The sequence below is a fragment of the Chenopodium quinoa genome, unplaced genomic scaffold (assembly GCF_001683475.1).
Source record: "Chenopodium quinoa cultivar QQ74 unplaced genomic scaffold, ASM168347v1, whole genome shotgun sequence".
In the NCBI taxonomy this organism is placed as follows: Eukaryota; Viridiplantae; Streptophyta; class Magnoliopsida; order Caryophyllales; family Amaranthaceae; genus Chenopodium; species Chenopodium quinoa.
Window position 1 is genome coordinate 3,344,427 of NW_018743894.1, and position 21,253 is coordinate 3,365,679.

Below are 21,253 nucleotides of genomic sequence, written 5' to 3' on the forward strand. Positions count from 1 at the left end.
GAGTCTCTCTATGATGCTTGGGAGAGATTCAAGAGCTACCAACAACAATGCCCTCACCATGGCATGGAGAATTGGCTCTTGCTCCATGGGTTTTATAGCGGTCTTTTGAGAGCGGACCGGATACTCTTGGATGGAGCATCGGGAGGACCTATCATGAACAAGCCACCCACGGAGGCACTAAAGATCATTGAGGATGTAGTTCAAAACTACACCGATTGGTGCCCAATTGAGAGAAGCACTTCCAAGAAAGGAGGAAAGTACGAGGTAAATGCTATCAACATGATTAATTTAAAATTAGATGCTTTATCTTCTAAGTTTGATCAATTCCAATCCTCTTCTCTATCCCCTTCCCCGCGTCAAAATTCACATGCATCTAGTTCATTAAATGATAACATGTCAATACAAATGATGTCATGTGATGCTTGTGGAAGTGATGATCATGATACTTCGGAGTGATATTTGTATAATGATTCATGCTCCCCTTCCCCTTCCCCTTCCACTTCCATGGAACAAGTAAATGCAATTAACAATGGTCAAACCAATCCTAGGTATGACCCTTATTCGAACACCTATAATGAGGGATGGAAACATCACCCAAACTTTGGTTGGAAAGGGGGCCAAACCCAAGGAAATGGTCAAGGTCAATATAGTGGCCAAAGGAATGTTCAAAACAATAATCAAGGAAATTATAGGAACCAAGGTAGTGGTAACTATGTGTCAAACAACCAAGCAAATCAACGAAATGACAATAGGTATCACCAAAGAGGTCAATATTCGTCCAATAACAACCCACCCGGTTTTAATGGAGGAAATAGACCTACCCTTGCTCCTATCCCTCAACCTCCTCTCCAACTTCAAGCCCCCCCCTCCTAAGTCAAGCCTAGAAACAACAATGGAAAAATTTGTTAATGCACAAACCAAGAAAACCAATGACTTAGAGGAGACTATCAAGCAAGTGCAAGTCCACAATAAGATGCTAGAAACTCAATTAACTCAACTAGTTAATGCACTTAAAAGTAACAATTCTAGCACCTCTTCGTATAGTTAAGAAGAGCATTGTAAGGAAATCATGACTAGATGAGGGACTATCATAGATGAAACTCCACCCATGAGCTTGCAAAAAGAGAGTGAGAATGAGGAGGTTAGAGAAGAAAAACAATGTGACGTGTCTAAGTCAAGTGAGGATGAGATGGTTGTCATGAGTGAGTCCACCACGGTGAGTCTAACCGAAAATGGTAGTGCAATTATCAAAAACCACTCTCCCACTAAACTAAAAGATCCCGGAAGTTTATCTATTCGTTGCTCTATTAAGAACATTTCCTTTAAAAATGCCCTATGTGATTTAGGAGCTAGTGTGAGTTTGATGCCTTTTTCGGTTTATAAGAAGCTTGGTATAGGTGGTTTGGTACCCACTATTGTCACTCTTCAACTTGCCGATGGATCCACCAAATTCCCTAAGGGTAAGGTTGAGGATGTCCCTCTCAAGGTGGGTAATTTCACCATTCCGGTTGATTTTATTGTGCTAGGAATGACGGAAGATGCCCTCACCCCTATTATCCTAGGCCGACCTTTTTAGCAATGGGTGGTGCAATCATTGATGTAAGGGAAGGAAAACTCACATTAAATGTGGGTGATGATGAATTTTGTCTTACTATTGACACCAAGAGAGGATGTCCTCCCCCCATAAAAGATTTCATGACCTTAGATGCTATTAGTGATAATGATTTGCATATGTTGAGAATGCTTTGTGCTACTAATCCTCTTTTCAATGTCCATGAGTCAAAGAAAGGTTTGGATAGGTTTGATGAGGTGACTGCCATGCTTGCTTGCCTCAAGACTATGCTTGAATATGGTGAGTTCGACACTCACAAGGATGAAGAGGATAACGTTAAAGCTTCCAAGAAGAAGACGAAGGGAAAATCAAAAAGAATAAGGAAGAATAAGGATTCAAAAGAAGTTGAGAATGAGCTTGTTGTAGGTGTTAGTCATGAAAACAATTTGGTTTTGCCCAAGATGGCAAGTTGTAACAATGAAAACAATGGTGACAAGTTGTTTCGAACTTTATCCCACCTTTGAGGATATTTTTCGAATTTGCGTCAAGCTAGTGACGTTAAAGAAGCGCTTTCGGGAGGCAACCCGAGTATTTTAGTAGTGGATTAAGTTAAAAAAAACAACAACAACAACACAAAGTACAAGTCTTCCAACAACAACCAACAAGAACAAAGGTACCAAGAGGTTCAAGCTTCAAAGAAGGCCCGACCCTTGAGTTAGTCTTCTTTCTCTCCCTTTTTATGTGCTTTTATTGCTTAACATTGAGGACAATGTTTATGATAGCTTGGGGGGGAGTCATTTACGTGCCTTTTTCACATGTTGGTTTGTTTTGGTTGCTTTTGTTTTTGGTTGTTTCATCATTTCTCTAATATCTAAGGCCCTAAATTCAAATTTGCTTCCTTGAAATCCAAATTCTTATAATGTCAATATTAGTTTCCCTTTTCTAGTTAGTATTGTGAATATTTCCCAAACAAAAAAATGTGAAAAATGAAAAAAATGCCCAAGGATGAGACTCAAATGACGATATTTATGTGTTTTGCTTGGTTGACTCTTGAGTAATGAGTAAACGTTCTCTTAGAAAGGTGTATGCAAGAGTTGGGGTCATTTAGAGAATTATTAACCTTGATTGCATTAGTATCTATGAAATGAAAACCGATGAATGCTCAATTTCACATCTAGCATAGGATATTGTCTAAATTTGCCCAAAGAAGGATATGTTTGATTTGAATTGCGGTCCCTTGTGCCCTTGATATGCATCCTCCTCATCCCCAAAATGAAACTCTATTAGGGAATTGGTTCTACTTGTATCATGTGTAATAAGTGGCATAATAATCCACATGTTTTGAATATAAAAAGAGCCGCTCACAGATAAAATAGGTGAGGGCAATGAAATTGAAAAAAAAAAAAAAAAAGAAGAGCATAGGAAAAAAAGGGAGAACAAAAACTCCCCGAAAAATTCTCAATTTTTTTTTAATTTATCGTCTTTAGAGGTCAACTTGTGGATGCCTCCCACATCGTTTCTACATTGTTATATCTTTTGAAATTCCCGAGTTAGAGTGTAGTTAAAGGGTCTTGGGTGTGCATTTTGGGAGGTGGACTAGCATTTTGAGATTTTATAACCGAAAAAGAGCTTGTTACAACTTTGGAACATCTAGATGTGCTCTAATGAACTAGTAAAAGGTATAAGAAAGTATCCTAGTGCAATCTTGCTTAGTTCTTCTCTTTACCCCCAACTCATGTGTACATTTGTATGATTGGTAATTCTCGAAAGTTGCTCACTTGTCTTGCTTGTGATTTTTATTCCGATGAGTTGACTTGGGCGATAAAAACATTGGAATATTGTGTAACCATTGATGGTTTGTGTTTGGTTTTTGTGTGAGTTGTGGGTTAAGCTCAAGGGAAACCCTCACGAGATCAAAACTCGTCCCGTAAAGCCACTTGTGGTTTAAATGGCTTCTTACTTGTGCTAAAAGTGATTCGTGTTTGCTTTAAGTTATTTTACTTACCTTTCCTCCCTCTCTTGTTGTTTTCCCTTAGCTTGGCTTTAGTAAGTTTTTTCCTCACTATGGTGTGTTATGACTATTTTGCTTGGGACGAGCAAAAGCTTAGCTTGGGGGATTTGATAGCATCCTATTTTGTATGATTATAGAGTGGTTTTTAGCGTTGAATATGTGAGGAATTGATGCCTTAGTTCATAATTCACTTTATTTTTATGCAATTTTTGTGTATCCAATGCTTCACGAGTTGTAGTGTTTTTGTTGAGATTTTAGGTCCAAAGACGGCCAATTGAAGCCTATGGATGATGAACTAAGGTTAGAAGCAAGAAGATGATGGAAAGAAGCCAAGGAAAAGGAGCCAAGTCAAGAAGAAAGAGATATGTGCAGTGGAGAGGCCTCTCCTTAGAGTGGCGCGGCCTCTCCCTAGGAGCGGCCTCTCCAGGTCAGTGGAGAGGCCTCTCCACCCCGCTGTTGTAGCTACTGCCAAACTTGGCAGTTTCAAGGATTTTGTGAGGAGAGGCCTCTACAACTTTATGCCGCGGCCTCTCCACCTGGAGCGGCCTCTCCACCTATTTGGAGAGGCCTCTCCACATCGTTGCTGAACTTCCTGCCTCACTTGGCAGATTTGAAAGAAGAGATGAGGAGAGGCCTCTCCAACATAGGGGAGCGGCCTCTCCACCTTTTTGGAGAGGCCTCTCCACCCTGCTACGGAACATTCTGCCCCAATCTCTACTATGTAATTGGGGGTTATAAATATCTTTTGGGGGCTCATTTGTATGGATATTCATCCCTCTTAACTCCTTTAGACTTATTCTCTTAATTAGTTCATAGTTTTCCTCTCCCTTAGTATAGTTTCTCAAAACTCAATCATTTTGTAAGAATTATTGGAACTTTGTTCTATCAATTTCAACAACAATTATTCTCAACTTTGGAGCATCAATTAGTAACCTCTTTCTCTCTCCTTTATTATTTAATTTTCTGATTTTATCTTTGATTAATCTTAGTTCTTGCTTAATCTTTGTTAATTGTTCTTGCATGTTCAACCATCCTTGTTTAATTTCTCTCCTAGTTTAATTGAATTCATGTTAACCCTAGATTTAATTGCTAGATTATTTTTCACCATGATTTGTGAGTAGTTAATTAGCTAGGGGTTGGGTGAAGACCCAACCAAGCCATGGGTAGATTGATGTTTATGCTTGCATGTTCATTAATGTTCAAATGAAAATTCCAACATCTAAATTTTGTGAATCCTTGAAAATTATAGCTTCCATCATGAAGATAACCAAATTTCTATCACAAAAATCGAAACTTTATGTTTCCAATCAACTCAAAAAGATTAAAACATCAAAGTTTAACACAAAATAACATGGAATTTAGTGGTTTTTAAAGTTTCAATAACTTATCACAAATAAAGATTGAATCTTTAACAATTAGGAAGCCTCAAAAATAAAACTTTCACACTAAAAAGCAATTAGTTCGCAATTATGTGAAAATAAATCAACCTTTAAGCATCAAATACTACCAAGTAAGTGTGCTTTAAGGGGACATAAAATTGCAGAAAATAATGCAAATAATCAACCATATAATCAACAATTTATGCCATTAATTTCAAGGTTAGAAAAGACTTAAAAATTTTCGTCAAAAACGAAAAAGCCCTCGAAAAAGGCATTTTTGGTCAGAATTTGGCTAAAATCACAGGCCCCTTAGGGTTAAAAACCTTTCCAAAACACGTTTTCCACCAAAAATTCACTAGTCTTGGGCGAAAATCTGGCTTCTGGGCCAAAATCGACATTAAAACGGGATTAAAATAAATAAAACCGAGCTACTAATCTAATTAGCAACTTAAACCAGAAAATTAAGCCAAAATAAACCTTGAAAAACATGATTATAAAAATAAACGAGCGGGGCTCCGATAACGCTGTTGGGGTTTAGTGAGTCCGACTCACCGCGGAAACAAACCCCTACCCGAGGAACCACTCGCAATAATTAAAATCATAAAGCATAAATAAATAATCACAAAGAAAAGATTACGAATCTTACCCTCGAAGCGAGCTTCGCCCAAAAACCGGGGCTCTTACTTGAAAGCTACGAGCACGTCAAGCGCCGCGCCTCCGACGGTATCCACCCACAAAAAGGCGAACACAACTTTAAGGTCTACTACCTGGGGGTTAGCGAGGTCCGACCAAAACCCGAGTGTTATATGAGTTTAAGAGTTTTCCCAAAATTATGGAATGCTCTTTTTAACTCCCACTCAAGCAAAGAATTCTCAAGTCATTCCATGACTATTTATAAGGAAGTATGCCTTGTGAATTTCACTCAACTTTCAATGTGGGACTTTTCACAAAAAGCTCCCACATGGAAAGATTTGTGAATTCAACCCTTAGTTAAATAAACAAAGGAACAAGTGACAAGTGTCACATGGTTAGGTGTGGACCACTTTCTCACTTGGTCCCCAAGGCATTTCACATGCAATGTGAACTAACCATGTGTCACCCAACCTTGAGCCCCAAGTTGGGTTCGGTTGGCCCATTTTATTTTGGCCCGTGTCCATGACCCATCAACCCGGGTCCACGGCCATAGCCACATGTGTTGCCACCGTGGTGCGGCGCCACCATGGCGCTGCCACATGGCACGCTGCCAACGTGGCACGCTGCCATGTGGCACGCTGCCACTTAGTGGCTGCCACTAGGTGGCTGCCAATGTGGCTGCTGCCACTTGGCGACTGCCAACGTGGCGGCCACGTGTGCTGCCACATGGCGTTTTTCCATCTGTGCTGCCACGTGGCATGCTCCTATTGGGCATGTATTCTTAGCCTTTTGCGTGAATAGGATTTTACTTGTTACTTGATGCATTTTCCCGTCTCGCCAAATCCTAAATTTTGGCTCGACATTTGAGATTCTCCGACGCTCGGTTTCGACGCTCCAAGCTCGAAATTCCGACGTCTAAATGTTTAACACTCGGGCGATGAATTAATTTCTTCCGAATTAATTCGTCGAGTTGGTTCGTATATTTTGCTTGGGTGTGACCCGAAGGGTTCAGTCAAGATTAAGCTGTAATATTAATTATATTAATATTACTGATCGGAAGCGGCCTCCACCCAGGCATTCCGATCACTTGACCTTACTGAATATATTAGCTTTCTAATAATTCTGAACCCGCTATCAGAATAATACACTTGTTCGAAGGACACTATTCCTTTCACCCCTCTCTTCCACGACCCCCACTCCAATATAATCGTGAACGCTATTCTGAAGAAGCAAGGACATTTTCCTGGGATGACCCTAGGAAAGAAGAAAGCAATAGCGAAACCGCTGGAATCACCTGGCCTCCCAAAATTAGACACTTTCGGACTTGGTTTTGAACCGACTCGAAAAGATCTCAAGCGAGCCCAGGAAAGGTCGAAGGCACGTAGGGACGCTCGCATCCAAAAGAAAGCAATCCCAATGGATCGTTATCCTCTTACCCTTAATGAACAATTTATAAGAGAAGGAGAGGACTATACATGTTACAAATTTCCCGAACCATTTGTCGTGAATGGCATAAAGCAAACGGGATTCGAAATTTTCTTAGATTGCTATTTCACTGACGAAATCCCAACTCTTGTCCATAAGGAGAAAGCACCCCCATGCTTTGACTTTAATGTCATGGGATTATTATTTGGGCGAGAAAAGGATGAGCCAACATACAAAGGGGATAACTCCTCGCTCATTCAGACAGTCCTACAAAGCGAAAGCTTCAATCTCTCGAAGCTAATCACTCCAGCGGAAAGATCACTACAAGGGTGCCACAAGACCGTCAAAGTGACTACTCCAAGTGGAAGGAAGATCTCCATCACGACGGGGCAAGGACCGATGTTCGAAGAGTCGTCTGAGTAAGAGTCAGAGTCAGAGTCTCTCCCTAAAGAGTCATCTAGGTCCTTAGTTGTAGCACCTCCTCCTTCTATACCTTCCCCTAGAATAGTTAGTGATCAAGTCCCTTAGGACATATCACTCTTTGATGTAATGATCTCAAAGTTTAATAATATGAGTTCTTCTCCTTAGTCTTTGTGTTCTTCTTTAACCCAAGATGACGAGCATTGCTTAATTAACAACGAAAAAGACAAAGAACTTATTAAAGCAATGTAAACACTTGAAAAGAAAACACCGATAATTGAAGAAACTGAGATGGTTGATATCTTAAATGATTCAACCAATAAAAGAGAAGTTAAAATCGGACTAACACTTAATTAACAAGAAAGAACCGATTTAATTAACTTGCTTAAAGAATTCATCGATATATTCGCCTGGTCATACGAAGATATGCCAGGCATTAATAGGGAAATAGCTCAACACACCATACCACTAATTCCAGGAATGAAACCTGTAAAACAAAAGTTACGTCGAATGAAACCCGACGTAGCTCTTAAAATAAAAGAGGAAGTTCAAAAACAAATAACTGCAGGTTTCATCAAGGTATCCAAATACCCCGAATGGGTCGCCAACGTCGTCAGTTCCGAAAAAGGATAGAAGAGTAAGAATGTGTGTCGACTAACGAGATTTAAATAAGGCAAGTCCAAAGGATGACTTCCCTTTACCACACATCAATATTCTGGTTGATAACACAGCAAATCACGCACTTCTCTCGTTCATGGATGGATACGCGGGCTATAATCAAATTCTCATGGCAGAAGAAGACATGGAGAAAACGACCTTCATAACACCATGGGGTACTTAATGCTATACGGTAATGCCATTCTGGTTGAAAAACGCGGGTGCCACTTACCAACGTGCAGCGACTTCCTTGCTCCATGACATGATGTGTAAAGAAGTCGAAGTATATGTGGATGACATGATTGTAAAGTCAAAAGATCGCCCAGGCCATCAAGTAGCCTTAAGAAAATTCTTCGAAAGGCTAAGAAAATACAATATGAGGTTGAACCCATATCTAAATGTGCTTTTGGAGTCACCTCAGGCAAGCTTTTGGGTTATGTCATAAGCTCTAGAGGAATAGAGATAGACCCAACCAAGATCAAGGCAATCATGTCAATGCCACCGCCCAAAACCGAGAAGCAAATTCGAGGATTTATTGACCGGTTGCAATACATAAGCAGGTTCATATCAAAATTGACGACAATATGTGAACCAATCTTTAAAAAGCTTAAAAAGAATGTACCAGTAATATGGGATGACGAGTGTCAAAAAGCCTTTGAAAAGATCAAAGCTTATCTCGCAAATCCTCCCGTATTAGCACCAGCACTTCCGGGAATACCTCTTAGGTTGTACTTAACCGTTACCAAGGAGACAATGGGAGCCATGCTAGAACAAGAAGTAGAAGGCAAGGAAAATGCGATCTACTATCTAAGCAAGAAAATGCTAGAATATGAGGCACACTATACACCACTTGAGAAATTGTGCCTCGCCCTAGTGTGGGCCACAACCAAGTTAAGACATTACATGCTCGTGCATACAGTCTTCGTAGTTTCCCGACTAGACCCACTCAAGTATTTATTCGAGAAATCTGCACTCAACGAGCGTATATCAAGATGGATAGTCAACTTAGCCCAGTTCGATGTAAGGTTCATGCCACAAAAAGCTATCAAAGGATCGATGGTATCGGATTTTCTAACAGACTTTCCAATAGAAGACACGACGCCAATACACGACAACGAATTTCCAGATGAAGACTTGATGGTCACCGAAGATGATACTTGGACCTTGTACTTCGACGGAGCCTCAAACCAAAAGGGATGTGGCGTTGGAGTATTACTAGTATCACCCAAAGAAGAGCATGGTCCAATCTCCATAAAGCTTGATTTCTACGTTACCAACAACGCTGCTGAATACGAAGCATGCGTGGTAGGCCTTGAAACAGCCTTGGCATTGGGAGTAAAAAAGTTACGGATATTCGGAGATTCTTCATTGATCATCAACCAAATTTCCAAAAGGTGGAAAGTAAGGAGCGAAAGTCTAGCCCCTTACAAAACCTATCTGGAAACCCTTACTAATCAGTTAGAGAAGGTAGAATACACATATCTACCTAGAGAAGAAAATCAATTTGCCGATGCCTTGGCAAGACTAACCTCAATGGTTAGGATTCCTAAGGAAATCGAGCAAATGCCTCTAACTGTAGAAAAAAGGCACAAACCGGCCTATATTCAAGCTATAGAAGATGATGAAGCAATCCAGGACGAAGAAGAAGAACCGTGGTATACGGATATACTCAATTATGTCACCAAAGGAGAATATCCTCCCCATGCTGACAAAAGAGCAAAACAAGCATTAAGACTCTTGTCTTCCCAATACGTACTCATAGACAAAGAGCTACACAAAAGGGTACCTAAGGGTCGAGCTCTCTTATGTGTAGGAAAAAAGGATGCCAAAAGAGCAATGAGGATAGTCCACGAAGGAATTTGTGGAACTCACGTATATGGAAAAATGTTAGTCCAAAAGATAATGCGAGAAGGGTACTATTGGACTACAATGAATAGGGATTGCCATCAATACGTTAAAAGATGCCCTAAATGCCAAATCTACGCTAATTTACAACACGTTCCTCCATCTTTTCTCTACACCTACACGTCGACATGGCCATTCTCTACATGGGAAATTGACATCATCGGCAAAATCACTCCCCCAGGAACAGGAGTTCACGAATATATCTTAGTGGCAATTGATTACTTCACAAAGTGGGTCGAAGCACAATCATACGCTAAACTCACTGCAAAACATGTAGCACTCTTTATCATATCAAAAGAAATATCATTTGTCGATATGGAGTCCCACATGAAATGATAAGTGACAATGGAACTCACTTTCAAGCCGAATGTGAAGAATTGCTACAGAAATATGGTATTCAACATCATCATTCTTCTCCTTATAGACCTAAGGCAAATGGAGCAGTCGAAGCAGCTAATAAAAATCTAAAGACTATCATCGAGAAAATGACGGAAAATTACAAGGATTGGCCTGACAAACTTCACTTCGCATTGTGGGGCTATCGCACGTCAATTCGCACATCAACAGGAAATACGTCATTTTCCTTGGTTTATGGAATGGATGCCGTACAACCTGTCGAACTAGAGATTCCATCTCTACGCATCGCATTAGAAAGCAAACTTGATGAAGTTGAATGGACTAGGGCAAGATATGAGGAGCTAATTCTACTTGATGAAAAATGACTAGAAGCTCTACATCACACTCAATGTTACCAAACTCGTATGGCTAGGCATTTTAATAAGAAGGTCAAGACAAGAAACATCCAAGTAGGAGACTTGGTGTTAAAAGCATTAAGGAAAATTGTTTTAGATCCAAGGGGAAAATTCAGACCTAATTGGTCTGGACTCTACATTATCAAAACAATCCTGTCAGGTGGCGCAGCAAAATTAACTAACATGGATGGCAATGAGTTCTCGGAAATGATAAATCTTGACCAACTTAAAAAGTACTACTCATAATTACTTGAGTAGGACACTCAAAAGAGCTACGTTTGGCCTGATTCCTTAAGAAAGGATACGTAGGCAACCCTTAACGGGTGCGGCCACTTTATTTTTTTCAAATCTCGCATCCCAGACTTAATAAAAAATTCAACAGAAGATCGACGAAACATCGGCGTCACAGAAAAAATTCTAGCGCCAGCCGATGAACATTAGCGCCAGACGACAGCCTCTATGACGCCAGACTGCCGTAGTTGGCGCCAGTTGCAGAATCGTGGCGCCAATTTACAGTTAAGTATTTGGGAATATTTTGGTGTTTTTCGGAAAATTTTCGACTTCCGTACTCGAAAAAATATCTGGAAAATTAATTTTTCGGTTTTCATTGCTTTAATAAAATAAATTTAAAGTAAATAATTTAATTAAAAAGCTGGAATTTCATTAATAAAATAAATTACATTATTGATGGAATTTAAATAAAGCTTAAATAAATTAACTTTGAATTAAAAAAAAAAAAAAAAAAAAAAAAAAAAAAAAAAAAAAAAAAAACTAAGTCTAATAATTGAAAATTAAGTAATGCTCTTAATCTTTTTTCTCTTTCTTAGCCCTTTTCCAATTCTTTTCCGCGTCTTCTTCCTCATCCATAACCTTAGCTAGTAGGCATCCTTTAGAGGACCTACATTCAATCTTTGAGTAAATAGTCTCTCCCTTAGCTAGGACCCCATGCTTCTTTTCTACCCAATCTTTCTAGTCTGTGGTGTCAGCTTTCCTTTTTCCTTTATCTTTTGCATTACTTTTCTTCTTAGGCATTGTAGGTGTTTTGAACTCAATTCTTTCACCCAAGCGTTCCTTAAAAGAAATCACTTTGTCACCTAGACGACTCTTCACATCAGTTTTACTCTGATTTTTTTCATGTCCTTTGAAGGTTTCTTCAGAAGCCATTTTTTCACATCATTGGGCAAAGAAGGAGGAACCTTTTGGGTAATCACTTCCCATAAAGGTCTAGCGCTCCAATAAGCATCAAATTTGTCTACTTCCTAAGAGACAGGGAACTCATAGGGACGATGAAGATCACCGGAAGGAATTGTTTGAAGTAGTTTGTACTGTCTTTTTACACTGCAAGGATAATAAAAAGTCATTAGGGACAAGCTTGGAAGACGGCTGACAAGGGAATAAACGCGTCGTCAATTGTCTATCCCTAGATCAAATACAATTTATACAACCTAAACAAACCTAATACGAGTATAAGGCAAGCATAGGGGTCGAACCACAGAGAACGGATAAACACCACCAAATGTTATCGACAATTAAGCTAGTCCGGAATAAGAGATAAATAAACTAAAGTCTAAAGATGCTAAAACAAGAAATAAAACATTAAGAAAAATGGTTTAGGTATAGCATTCACTTGAACATAAACAAAGGCATAGAAATCGAATTAATTATGAACTAAACATGCATGAATATCGATATAAGGTTCCAATTTAGCCGCCTTTCGGGGTCAATTGGCTTCTCCTAACATAGCCTCTATGATTCCACATTAGAACCATATACTAGGAGGTACTATTAAATAACAGTCGATAGTAATGAACCTTAACTAAGTCAACTTCCGTTCCTTGTTAGCAAAGATTGACCTTTAATCACCCAACAATGTGCACTTGCAATAAGATTAAAGAATATCAAGCATATAAAGACTTTAATCACAAATAAATTAATTCTAAAACCTAGAACATGCTCAAGATCCAACTATACCACAACCATCCCCTTAATGGGGAAATTACTCACTAATCATGCTAATAACAAGATTAATTAACAAATAATCAAGAATAAACATGATTAACAAGCAATACCAACAACTAAAATAATAATCAAAATAAACCCAATAAAAATAGAGGAGAGAGAGTTAGAGATTCTCATTGATTGAATGTGAAAATCTACAAACAAGATAATCAATCTTCTTCTTCAATATCCAAGCTCAACAATGGTGAAACCCTCACTTTCTCTCTCTAAACTAATCTAATCCTAACCTAAACCTAGAGAGAGAAGCTCTCCTAAAACTAATTAGAGAGTAGAATAGTTGGTAATTGAATATATCCCCTAAATACCCCAAAAATGGGTATATATACTAAGCTAGGAAAAATAGAAAAATAAAAGAAAATAAATTAAATTAAATTAAAAAGGAAAGTAAAAATAAGAAACTAAATATAAAAATAAAAGAAAGAAATAAGAAAAAGGGAAAAGAAAAGAAAGAAATAAAAAAAGAAAGAAAAAGAAAAATGAAATAAAATAAAATAAACCACAAATCCCACCAAACAATCAGATTTTTCTTTTTCTTCGATTGAGCTGCTCTTCAATTATCATCTTCACCAGTCACGCATGAGCCTTCAAGCCATCACCATCGATCACCTTCAATCGTGGCCGTCCAAATTCAATAAGAACCCCCGTTCACGAGAAAGGCACGTGAGAATTAAGGAATTCAAGACCCGCGAAGGAGCGGCCGCGGCTAGGCATCTACTTGGCATCTACCGAAACTTGGAGAAGGATGGCAGGACCCAAGGTCGCGCCCGCGGCAGCAGCAGCCGCGCCCGCGGTGGTCTGGGTAGCTTCTTGCTGTGAATTTGGTTCGATTGGTTGCGGATTGGTGATGCGGGAAGGGGTTGCCGCTGCTAATTGTTGGCGTTGTGAAGCAGGGGTTAATTTGTGGGAATGCGTGGCTGGAGATTGGTGTGATTGGAGGTGGTTTGGTGGATATTGATGGAGGTTTTGGCGGTGGCTGGTGTTGTAGGTTACGAAGCTAATTGGAGTTGCGGGTGTGGGGCTTCTTGTTGCGGCTACGGTTGTGGCTGGTGGTGATTTCTGCAGGTGGGTGATGGTGGTAGAATTGAGGTGGTGGGTTGCTGAGGCTGGTTTGGTTGGTTAATTTGGCTGCGTGGTGGTTGATTGGTGGTCAGGGAGAAAGGGAAATGGAGGTGAGTGGTGGATGATAGGAGGTCGCTACGTGGTGGTTGATTGGTGCGCGAGGGATGGTGTGTGTGCCGATTTGGATGGCTAAAGGTCGAGATGCTGCTGATTTTGGTGGTAGGTTGCTGCCAGGGGAGTTGTTAGGTGGGTGAAATTGGTGGTGATGTGCGTGTGAGTGGAAGTGGAATTGGTGGGTGCTGGTGGAGTTGTGTAGCTAGTTTGGTTGGTTGGTGTGGTTTGGGTGGCTGCTTAAAAGTTTTGACTTGGACCTTGAACTCGAGCCTACACACAAACAAACCCGAGGATAAAAGTGTGAAACCGAGACAAATAAAATAAAATAAATAAAAAGGAGAAAAATAAAATAAAATAGAAAAAGAGAAGTAACACTAAACTAATAAAAACAAATAAAATTAAAATAGAAATAAGAGAAATAAAACTAAAACTAATAAAGACATAAAACAATACAAGTAAATAAAATAAACTTCAAACTAATTAAAACTATGAAAGTAACAAAGGAAAGGAACGAAATAAAATAAATCGAAAGCAAATAAAATACGAAAATAAACTAATTCTAATAAAAACTACGGAAAGAACTAAAACACGACAAAATTACCAAATAAACAAGAAATGTTATTAAAGAGAAAACAAGAGAAATAAAGGGAAAATAAGATAAAATAAACACGGAAATAGCCCTAAAACTACTCCCTAAGAGTGACATAAATGTCACTCATCAACGACAAAAAGGTTGCTTGTTAACACCAACCATCTTTTCTATTTTCCACCAAGGGATGACCCACTTGATGGCAAAATTGTAAGACTCGAAGACCTTCTTCCATTCATGGCGCCCCATCTTAGAGAAGCGTTTCTTCCTTCTCATGAAGCAATTTGGAGTATACTTCTCAATATTGTCTGGAGGGCTAATTAATTCCACTCTTTCCATTAGCCACATCTGTAAAAAAATTTCAATGCAAATAAATTTTTATTACTATAAAAAAATATATTTTTTATTTCTGTAATAAAAATATTGTTTTTCTACCTGTAATAAAATTGGAGAGCCCCGAAAAGGTGCTTTTGGATTCTTTTTAAAATCATCAAGACTAAGCATAGTCTCTCCAACTATTAAGGGCATTGGATTTCTCCCAGATTCAATCTGCTCTAAAACAGTGGATATAATTGCTTGACCCTCATTATTTTTACCACTAGTGAAAAAAATATTGATTGAGCATATAAAAGAGAAAAGTCCTTCTTCTATACACATGGAAAGATTCAGAATAAGGTCTATCAAAATAATGGCAAGCAAATTCTTTCAAATTAACTATGCTACCATCTACTATTTTTGTTAGATCTTTGTCTTTTAAATTGAAGAAGCGTTCTAAATCCTTATAATAATATTTGTTTATTCTAGGGATTACTACAAGATCTAGTGCAGGAAAGCCTAAAATAGCACCGAATTCTTCCGGCAAAGGTCTAATTTCATCATACCCCAATCAAAAACAATGAGTATCTACATCCAAATATTCTAGAGCGGTATGAATAAAATCTAAATCAAGATCTACCCCTTTGACACCATAAATACTCCCCAGGTTTAACACATCTAACTCTTTTCTCTCCTTGGCATTAAGAGACCGACACCATTCATGAGTGTAGTTGGTAAAACTTTTGGAGACTAAAGACATGATTTTTGTTTTTTCAAGAGCTAAGAAAATATTTAATCTGCTGAAGTTATGAAGAAAATCGGCTGGGCAGGGGGCTATTTGTACACAAAATCGGCACAGTTTTAATCCAGGACGGATTCGGAGTCAGCGCTCATTAGCGCCAGACGCCAAACATTGGCGCCTGACGCCAGAGCCTGATGCCAAAAGCTAAGTGTAGCGCCTGGCGCTACACCAAAACGCGTGGCGCCAGCTGGCGCTAATGTATCTTATCGTACGAGCTTTCTTAAAAAACCGCATTTTGACCTGATTCGAGTCAACCACTGACTTTACGGTTTCTTTATTCTTATTTTATATCTTTTTTTCTAAAAATTCATTTATTTCTTCCTCTTAATTACTAACTTCCAAGTTTTTATAAATCCAATATTTTTTTTACTTTTATTTTTCATTTTTCTTTTTTGGGGGAGAAAGTCGGATACCCTCCATCAATAATAAAAATGACGGAATTTTTGCGCAAAATTATTTTTCACAATTCTTTGCACACACAAGCATGCACATAAAAATAGAAAAATGAAACAAATAACGATAAATGATGAATAAACTCATAATAGTAGGTACATACAAGCATGTCTAAATAATTAGTCTAATTAAATGCAAAGTTCTATACAAAGTCAAAATAAAATAATAAAAAGCATAGGAACAAACTACGGCGCCGGGGGACGTACACCCATCATCTCATAAAACTGCGCCGTACGAGGAGTAACCTCTCCACCAGCTCCAGCGCCAGCTCCGGTCTCCTCGGGAGGTGGAAAACTCAGCACAGGACCCGTCCCCCCAAGATCAACCTGAGGTTGAGGCTGCGAATGCTGCTGCGATGACGAGCCGACCTCGTGCATCCCACCACCTCTAAGAGCCGAGGTAGCCTCTCCCTAGCGTACCGGCGCAGCATTTGCACCCTCAGATGAGAAGCCTGAGCCCTCTATCGCCTCGGTACGGGCAGCTTCAGAACGACCGCCCCGACCATCCGAACTAGTGCGGCGACGTCTCGAGCTAGACCTCGCTGGCTCCCTTTGCACCTCAGGTCTCGTACGTGTACGAGAAGGAATGGGCTGACCCTGCAAAAGAAATCAAAATCAGAAACATGCAGAATATAAGCAGTAATGCAAAAACATAAGAAGGGAAGCTACCTCCTGAAAAAGCATCGTCTCGACGACATGTAACCACATTCCTCATCCGGACGAGCTGGCTCCGGAAGGCGTCTATGCATTGTGCCATCGCCGTGACCACCTCGCGCGAAAACTATCAGGAAAATAAAGTTAGTAAACATGCATAACGTATATGGACAAAAGTTGCAAATAAATAAGCTTACCCGAGTCAGGTGACGAGGAATCGACCGCTCCACAAAGCGCTCTCCCTAAGGAGTCGGAGGAATCATCTCCTCGATCGGCCCATATGTCCCCTAATAGTGGATGGACATACGAGGTGGCACGAACTCAGCAGGACCACACTGACAAAGCAAATCAAAATCAGTAAAGCATTACTTGGGGGCTACTTAATGAAATGTAAAAGCTGAAAATCATACCGCAACATCCTAAGCAAGTAAAGGAACTGGAGCTAACAACAGCAGTAGCTCCTTCTTACAGCACCGCCCAGGGGTACCAGCTCCCTCTGACATGCTCACCAACCTCGCGGTGTTAAACATGTGACGCGGTGGAGGAGCAGGAACGACAAAAGTGTCCGAGGAATGCTGAATAGAAACCCTCTCTCCAAGATACACGACCGCTCCATAGGTCCCCAAGAAATAGCGGCGCTCAGCAGAATACTGCGCGGCCAGCCCAGGAAATGCCAAGTCGACCCACGGTCGGTACAGCACATCAGACTCCTGCAAAGAACGCCTATCAGACAAGAATTTATGGACATCCCCACACGGCAGCTGCCCCAGGAAGCACATACTAGAAACCTGCGCGGCGACGGTATTGCCGGCGCAGCTGAGGAAAAGTACTCGTAGAACCAGATCTACAAAAGGTAAAAATTATCAGCGAGTACTAATTAAAATTTAGAGCTTAACTTTACAGGAAATAAAGTGTACCTCTACGACCCTCCAAAAGCCGGATAGAGCAACGTTCCCCGTGAAGAACTGATGTCGACACGAGTCCCGCAACACTCCGACGAAGTCAGCATAGACCAAGCTGGCCCAGTCGTAAGTCCCGATCAGGTGTAGATCACGGACAGCAGGAAGGTAGTAAAGCAGCGCCCTACTACCCTTGTCAGGAGAGAACGTCCCTGACAGCAATATAAGTGCAAAGATGTGCACCCGCTGCTCTCGGGTAGTCGCACCATCATCAAAAGTCGCTACTAGAGTCGAGCGGCGAATCCCCTTTGCACTGAACTGAGTCAACTCCACTCAGCTCGAGCCTGAACAACAATCGGACCCAACAGCTCCACAACCTCGGGAGAAAAGACGATAATCTTGCTACCGAACGGCAGCGCCACAGAGCTAAACTCCAGTCCCATAATGAGACTGAAGTAGGTCGGGGTGACCATCATCTCACCCCAAGGGAAGTGGAAAGTGTTGGTGGTGTCCCAAAATAACTCCACCAGAGCACAGACCACATGGTGACCCCAGCTGGAGGCAATCATGGCCTCTGCGGTCTCAAATTGTGCAGTCAGTCCGCAAGCCATAGAAGTCTCGTCTCGTCGTCATTGGCGATGTACATCTTGTACAGGTCGCCCAAAACGTCGCAACCGGAACCATGGCAGCATGTCCTCCCAACTGTGATGCCCCGTCTCACCCTTTCAGAGATATGGTGGACGGGAGAGAAGTACAAGGTCCGCTCATCCCACTCAGGGAGTCGGCCGAGCGAAGTGAACGGATCAGCGTCATCCTCTACAGGCTCATGCTCCTGTCGAACGTCTCGGGACCGTGAACTAGAGCCTCGCTGTCTAGCCATGCTACATTGTGCAGAATCATCATAAATTCAGGTTCTATGGTATTTAAGGTTCGCCTAGCCACATGATACTATGTTCGCAAAAAACAGAATACGTAGTACTAAAACAGAGCACAAATTAAAATTGAGCATATACGGCATTTTTCAAGCAATAAAACAATTTCTTGCAATATTATAGTAATTATTGTGACAAATTAGACAAGAATTTCTACCAAAAACATTAAGAACAAGCCACATTGTCTTCCCGACCTTAAGAGGTCCAACAATGGTGATTCGTTCGTTTCTTAACCAAATTGATTCAAACAAGTCTCAAATTACTACCAAAGCAATATATAAACATAATCAAGCAATTTCATGGCATAAAATTCGACAACCAGAGAGAATTTAGCAACTTAAATTTTGAATTTTCAAGAAATTTGTAAACAAATGCATGCGAAATTCATTAAAACCTGCATGAGTTTGGAGGAAAATTACATAGATCGGGAAAGTGGATGGAATAAGCTTTGATTTGCAACAAATTTGAGCGAATTCGGTTGAGAAACGAGCAAGAACGAATCAAATGAAGTTCTGAGAATTTCTCGAGCAGAAACGCGAGCAGCAACAACGGAAATGAAGAAAAGAAGGGTATTTATGGAAAACCCGACTCTAGCGCCAAGCATCAGACCTTGGCGTCAATCGATAAGGCTTAGCGCCTGGCGCTAGTCCCAGCGAATGGCGCTACAGCCAAATATGCGGCGCTAGAAATATTTTAGCAGTGCCAGACTTTTTCAGCCACTCAGTACGGTTGTTCCAACCTCGTGCAACAATTTTGGGTTCCTTGGTACGCCAGTTAGCCCCTCTGAGAAATTGACATGATTGTTAGTAATCGGCTTTATTACAATTACATAAAGTGATCGACCCGATGAAAGATCGTCTCACTTAGCTTAAAGCACCTAAGCATTGGCTCATCGCAAAAGGCACCGACATATTGGTTCATTCAGCGAAAGGCACCGACATACAGGTTCAAAAGTAGCAGAAGCGCCGACGTACAGGCATAACGGAAGCAAAGTTCAAGCGAGCTTTTTTTTAAAAAAAAAATCGACAAACGTAGGTCTTCGGTAATTTTTCTTTGGAATATTATAGCAACAAATGAGGATAGCTTCAGGCGAGGATACCTTCGGCAGCATTCCCTAGCTTGTGGAGAGTAGTCACAAACAATTGGAGATAATTTTAAGCAAAGTTGTCTTCGATCGTGTTCCCTTGCTTGCAGAAGATGGTCACAAAGTGGTAGAAGGTGGTTTCAAGCGAAGCAATCTTCGATGGGGTTCTCTAGCTTGCAGATGTCTATCATGGCGGAATTGGAGGCAGTTACAAGCGTGGAAGTCTTTAGGCGGCATTCTCTAGCTTGTAGGAGGTCGTCAAAAATACAAAAGTACTGAATATAGCAGCAAATCGGTTACTTTCAGAGACGTGTGCTCGATAGTGCAAGATACGCGTTTCTTAACTCTTTTATCTGTTTAACTAATGCTAGTTTGAAGGTATTGGCATTACTAGAATGATTTGGGATCGCAGAACGTTCTGAATCATTCTCCGTCCCTATCGATACTTTGACTTTTATTTTCGAAACTTGCGTCTCTCCAAACTCAGTCAAAGTGGGGGCTTCTGTAGACACCCATTTGTGTCTCACCAAAACCAAACCCGGTGATGAGTACCATCCACGTCGAATCATAATCGAATGAAGTGAAAGTGTAGAAAGTCTAGTGTTGCGGATAGTTTTATTTTCTTTTCTCTTCTCTCTGTTTTTGAAAACCTATTTTAAGAAAACAGCCAATCCAGTTTGGTTGGTACATTATATGGGTCCAATAGTAGTATAGTTAGATAGGGCTTGAAAAGAGCTTTCCAACGATATATTATAAGCCCAATTCCGATGAATATTGAGGAAGTTATGGCCAAATTACTAAACTGGGCCGGTTTGAACCTTATATGAGGCCCAATCATCTAGAGGAGGGCCTAATACGGATTTATCATTCCTAATTCAATTAGGAATGGTTTTAGTCTTTTAGATTCTTCTAGAAGGTTCTTTTCATTCCTAATTCAATTAGCATTGATAAATTGACTTTTGTTGACTTTTTAGAGTTTTAATCAGAATAAAAGAATGTTTTTGAGGAAAATACGATTTTATCCTCCTGTACGGTTAATTTCTATCTGATTTTAGAAAACGCTTCAAAAATTTAATTAGCGCTAAACGCCATCATTAGCGCCTGGCGCTAGCGTTAACGCCTGGCGCTAATGTCAGCGTCTGGCGCTAACCTCGTTTTTTCGCGCCAGAACTCTGGTTCGATTTTCTATCTTTTTGGCTGATTTTCTCTATAAATAGCCTCCTAAAAACTCTTTTTTCATTCATCTACAATCATCAATTCTTTCTCTAAGCTAAAGCTTCTCTCTTTCTCTTTTCTAAACCTACCTTTCTTATAAAATCGCATTCACAAGACCTAGACACACCTAGCATAATTCGAAGTTGCCTTCGCCCTAGACATGAAAGTTTTTAATTTCTGAGGGTTTGGTCCCAAATCTCTCTTTCAATTTTTATTTAATTTAACTGTTGGTTTATTATTTTCCTTGAAGTTACTAACGTGTGTATTTTGTTATTAGAAAGAGGTACGGGGCATCCAAGTAAGTGCTTTAATTGTTTTATTGATATTATCATGTTTAGGTTCTTATTTTGATTCTGTGTATCATGTTAGGATGCTTTTCTTAATT